General features: G+C 50.5%; 1 pseudogene; it reads right to left on the reverse strand.

The window, feature by feature from the left end:
- Positions 1-637: 637 nt before the first annotated feature.
- On the reverse strand, positions 638-4057 carry LOC131767246 (retinol dehydrogenase 16-like; annotated as a pseudogene).
- Positions 4058-5726: the final 1669 nt, after the last annotated feature.

The following is a 5726-nucleotide window of genomic DNA, read 5'->3' on the forward strand; positions in this document are numbered from 1 at the left end:
GATTGCACATACACCTCAACCAAAATCACATAGTTGCTGGTTTCTCCTTCTGCCTCTTCAGGGCAGGTCCTCAGAGGTATCTGAGAGACTCTACCCTGGACCATAGTACTCTGGAAGACACTAAATCAACTCAACTCACAGCTCTTACATTGTGGGTTTTTTTTTTCAACTTGATCGTTTCAGGGCCTTAGCAGGCCTTGGGGATCTCTAGTAGATCATGGACTCAATCAGGAATGCTACCTCCTCTTCTTTCCCTCACCTCTAATCAAACATCAAACTAGGCACAATTTACCTTTCCCATACTCCTCAGTCCCTTCTCTCCCCTCTCCCACTTTGGTAACACCCTGGCCATCGTTCCCCTAAGGAACATCACCTTGCCTGTGGACACAGCTCCACACGATTAAAAGCACCCTCTCCCTGCAGCCTGTGGAGTCTCTCCCACAGATATGATTAAGTAGCTCCCTAGATAAATGGCTTCATGGGGTACACTCCCCACAGGGCTCCCAGAACCTAAATACCACAGCAGTTGAGCACATGGAAGGGCTGCACAGCCAAATAATATCAGTTCCAATTCTGCCTCCGACACTTGGTGACTGTGGACCCTCACGCAAGGCAGGAATATGTTGAATCAAACTCCTTAGGCCTCGCACCCACCTGGACACCAAAAAGATAAAAGGGTGCTTCCCAGTGAAAGACCTACACAGAGCAGGAGAGAGGGACCTGGAAGGAAGGGTCTCTAATTCTCTGGTGACAGGAAACCCCTGTAAAAGTCTTCCCCAGAGCACAGAAGCAGGAGGACAGAGGAAGTGCATCCATCCCAGGCCAATAACTGAGGGGCTCTGAGAAGGCCTCAGCCCTGTACTTGGACATGGAGAAGCTCCCACCAAAGAGAGACACCCGGCCCAGCACTGGAGATATTGACCACATGGCTCCTCGCCTTCCTCACTAGGGGCACCAGACTCAGGGTCACCTCGATCATCCCCAACAGGTTCATGTACAGTATCTTCATGAAGTTCTCTTTGGTCAGCCACTCATTGGGTTCAGTGGGCATGGAGATGCCAGCTTTATTCACCAGGCCCCAGAGTCCTGGGAACTGTGAGGGCGAGAGGGCAGCACCGTGCTGAGCCCATACGTGAGGACCCAGCAGAGGTTCCAAGTCACCTTCCACCCAGTGAGGACTTTAGGAGAGAGGCTGCAGGGGGAACGGCTGCAACAGAGACCAACATGCTGCCTGCGGGTTTGGGGAGACCAGACCCTGTAAGTGGTTGGAGGACAGAAGGTGCGCCACCCTCCTGACTCAGTCTTCACACCCAGCCCGCTGCCTGGTGACAAGGGGCAAGCACCCCAGGTTGGATGAAGGCAGGCACTGAGGCTGAGGAAATCTACTGGGTCCATAATCTGAAACTCAAGAGGGTGAAGCTTTGGGCTTTCACAGTCCATGTTGCCCTTCCAGACATAATCAATATTCACCTGTATTTTCAGATTTTCTGACAGCTACAGGACTGAGTGCTCAACAACTAGTATGAGGGAAAGAGAGACACACAGATAGACCATGAGGAAGGGAGGGGAAGAGAGGATTAAAAGAGACAATGGATAAAGGACAAAAACAAAAAGATGAGTAATATCTGGGTGGACATTGGCTGGGTAAAACAGACCTGAAATTCCAGGTTTGGGAGAACATGTTGACAGGCCTGGTATTGACCTCTAGGGCCTGGCCTTGAAATACCCGCATCAATACTGAGCAATGTTCCTGCAGGAATCTGGGGAATTCCATGGGGTAGGCTTTCAGGGGGAGGCAGGGCTGCCTCTATTAACCACCCTCCCCCAAATCGGAATTTACACTTTGTCCCAGAAAAATACACCCTCTCCTCCCACCCAAGGAGGCCACTCTGGTCCTAAGCCCCTCTATTCACAGGTCACCCAGCTTCCTGGAAACCTCTCTGCAAGACTCAGAGACATGTACCATGAATTTAAAGACTTAACCAACTAACAGAACTCAGAGCAGAAAAGCAGGGTCAGGGGAGTTGGGTACAGGGTGTTGGAATTATTAACACACAGAGTTAGTCCCTCCCCTGCTCTGTACCAAGTCTGCCCTTGTAGGAATATATATTCTCCCACCATATTTGACATCAAAGACCCAATCAACATACAGGGTTATATTATTGTACAACATAAGAAATGTAGCCAATATTTTGAAATAACTGTAAATGGAATGTAACCTTTAAAAATTGTAGGGTTTCCCTGGTGGCGCAGTGGTTGGGAGTCCGCCTGCTGATGCGGGGGGCGCGGGTTCGTGCCCCGGTCCGGGAGGATCCCGCGTGCCGCGGAGCGGCTGGGCCCGTGAGCCATGGCCGCTAAGCCTGCGCGTCCGGAGCCTGTGCTCCACAATGGGAGAGGCCGCGGCAGTGAGAGGCCCGCGTACCACAAAAAAAAAAAAAAAAAAAAAAAAAAATTGTAAAAAAAGATTTTTTTAAGGCAAAAACAATCAAACCAAAAAGCCAACCAAACAAACAAAACTATGCATGGTTATAGACTAGAAAATTTGGTAAATAAATTTTACCAAAACATCATTTACGTTCAACACAATGAATAAAATCTAGGAAACCATTACATATTATATCATAATGTACTGCTTTAGTAAGTAATGTTATTCTAAAGGATACAGTATTCCATTATTAAAAATTATGTTTTTGAAATTTTTCTATTATATTGTAAAATTTATTAACTTCTTTTAATGAGAAGAATTCGGATACCACTATATGCAAAATATAATACCATGTATGTCAAAATATTATCAGTACTGGGCTTCCCTGGTGGCGCAGTGGTTGAGAATCCACCTGCCAATGCAGGGGACACGGGTTTGTGCCCCGGTCTGGGAGGATCCCACATGCCACCGAGCGGCTGGGCCCGTGAGCCATGGCCGCTGCGCCTGCGCGTCCGGAGCCTGTGCTCCGCAACGGGAGAGGCCACAACAGTGAGGCCCGCATACCACAAAAAAAAAAAAAAAAAAAAAAAAAAAAAATTATCAGTACTTATCTCTGGGTGGTGAGATTTTGGGTGAGTTTGGTTCTCATCCTTGTACTTTTCCATTTCTACAATGATCATGTTTTACATTTACACTAAGATAAAATAAATTCGTGTTCTTTCCCTCACCAAAAAAAAAAAAAAAAAAAAAAAAAAACACAGAACTGTAGTAAGCAAAAAACAAAAAGAGAAAGTGACTCCATAGTAGTTTTCTGACCTTCCTTAGACAAGTCCTGAAAGCTCAGTGTCGACATCTGAAAAATGCGTGACATTTAAACCCAAGTCGGATGACTAGGGGTCACCAGCAAGAACATGATCAAGTGCTGAGAACTCAGCTCAGCTCCAGTGCTGCCCCCCAGCGCCCCATGCAGCCTTCCAGCCAGAACACCCATCTCCACCCGTCCTCCAGAATCTGCTCCCCGGTCCCCCTGGTCACTCAGCATCAAGAAACCCAGACCTCCTGCTGAGGGAGGAGGGGACACCAGACAGGAAGTCTGCAAGGGCACATTCTCATCAGGGAAAACTCTGTCCCAGTCTGCAGAGCCTCAAGGTAGCGAGGTGGGTGTGGGGTGGAAGAGGCTTGGCTGGTAAGCTGGGTGAGGAGAACAACTCAGGGAGGACTTCAAGTCCTGGAAAACCTCTGGGGAATCTTTCCCAGGCAGCTGTCATGGGGTCTCCACTTCACAGAGAGGAATCAGACTTGAGAAATGTGGGAGGTACCTCTGGCCCCCACACGCTCCCTCTCTCACTCGGTGGCCGCAGCGACGCTCTCAGTCTTGGTGACGTCCAGGATCACTGTCTCCAGCCTGTGTGACGTCTGGCCCTTCAGCTGCTGGGCCCCCTGCTCCGTCAGACACGCAGCCAGAACCCTCAAGCCTCGCAGGTCCAGCTGCCTGGCCAGCAGGTTCCCGAAGCCCGAGTCACAGCCCGTGATGAAGACGAACTTGTCCTGGAGGTGGCTCACCACCTGCCTCTCCCGGTACCAGCGCAGGAGGTAGTACAGGCCCACGAGCACCGCCAGGTACAGCCACATGGCTTTGCAGGGGACAGACACAGGCAGGCTGGGATGAAGCTTGAGTCTGGCTAGTGTTCAAACTGGAGGACTAAAGAACACACACGATGTTGGTTGGCCAACCAGCCTCCAGGAGTCCTCAGGATTTTCCTGTTCACCATCTTTAGTGACTCAATTTAGTGCCTCAATTTGCATGGTTTTTTTTGGTACACTTAATCCATTTCTATTAGACATCATTGCATTTCCTTTTTTTTTTTTTTTTTTTTTTTTTTTTTTTTTTTTTTTTTTTTTTTGCGGTACGCGGGTCTCTCACTGTTGTGGTCTCTCCCGTTGTGGAGCACAGGCTCCGGACGTGCAGGCTCAGCGGCCGTGGCTCACGGGCCCAGCCGCTCCGGCATGTGGGATCTTCCCGGACCGGGGCACGAACCCTTGTCCCCTGCATCGGCAGGCGGACTCTCAACCACTGCACCACCAGGGAAGCCCTATCATTGCATTTCCAAAACAATGCCTTGAGGATGAGAATACTTTTCCCAGCCACCTTTTCGTCTCCCCTTCCTGCCCCCCCCACACCCTGGAGCCCTTATATCTCAGGTCTCATGGTTAAGAACTGACTTCTTTACTTTTTCTGCTCAAGTGTGGGACCTGGGTCTTCCTGACCTACTGAAGATTCTTACATAGGGAATACACGTGGAATCAAGACACAAGTGGCTTCAAAACCCACCTCTGCTGCCAACCAGCTGTGTGACCTTGGGCAGCTGGCTTAGCCTCTGAGCCTGGTCTCCTCCTCTGGCTCAGCTCACAGAATTCACTCCTGAAAGACCAAGTCCCTCTCAGCCTCTCTAGGATTAGAAGGGGAAGGCAAACGAGAATAAGGTCTCTCCTGATGAAGTGGTTCTCTGGGCCAGAAAGGTGTTCGGGAGAACAGCGGCGGTGTCCGATCTCAGAAGCAAAGAGAGGGGACAAGAAGGGAATGAGGGTGACACACGTAATGTTGAGACATCTCCCAGATGCTGGGCCAGTTGTTGGAGGACTCACACAAAGCTGGTCTAACAGTTGTTCCCCTTTCTCTGTGAAGATGCCCTGCCCACAGCCCTGGGTGCCCAGCTACATTGCCCTCTGCCCCTCCTGTGCTGAGTGAGGCCCTGCCCTGCCCGGCACCATACCCGGAATCCAGACCATTCAGACACTGAGAAAAGACTGGCATAAAAGACTGAATTGAATGGGGCCTATGGGATGGGGTGTGCGAACCTCCCCCCAGGCAGGGTGGGCTGTAAAGCCCAATAATCAGAAAGATGTTAATTCGGTTTGTATCAGGGTGATGATGGAGATGAGGGAGCTGTCCCCTCAGGAGACTAAAGAAAGGACCAGAGGCTGGACCCCAGAACAACTGCGCATGGAGGGGCTTTCATGGTGTGGTGGTGGATACCATTTGTTAAAGGGGGTAGAATTATGATGAGTGGGGTGCCTACCCACTGGCACCCTTGTGGCCTCTGATGGACTGGGCTCCAGTCCCTGCTCAGGTCACCAACTGGACCTGCCTCGCCCCCCAGGAGAAAAAAACTGGGACGGGGTTGAGGCCTGCTGAGGCTCCGAGGGACTTTGAGGAGGAGGACTCTTTGTTCATGTGATTCTCCCTCCACTGTGCCCGGCTCCTGAAGGGAGCTACAGGAAGCATCGCTGGTTTGTGTCC

Source organism: Kogia breviceps, chromosome 12 (assembly GCF_026419965.1).
Source record: "Kogia breviceps isolate mKogBre1 chromosome 12, mKogBre1 haplotype 1, whole genome shotgun sequence".
Taxonomy (NCBI): Eukaryota; Metazoa; Chordata; class Mammalia; order Artiodactyla; family Physeteridae; genus Kogia; species Kogia breviceps.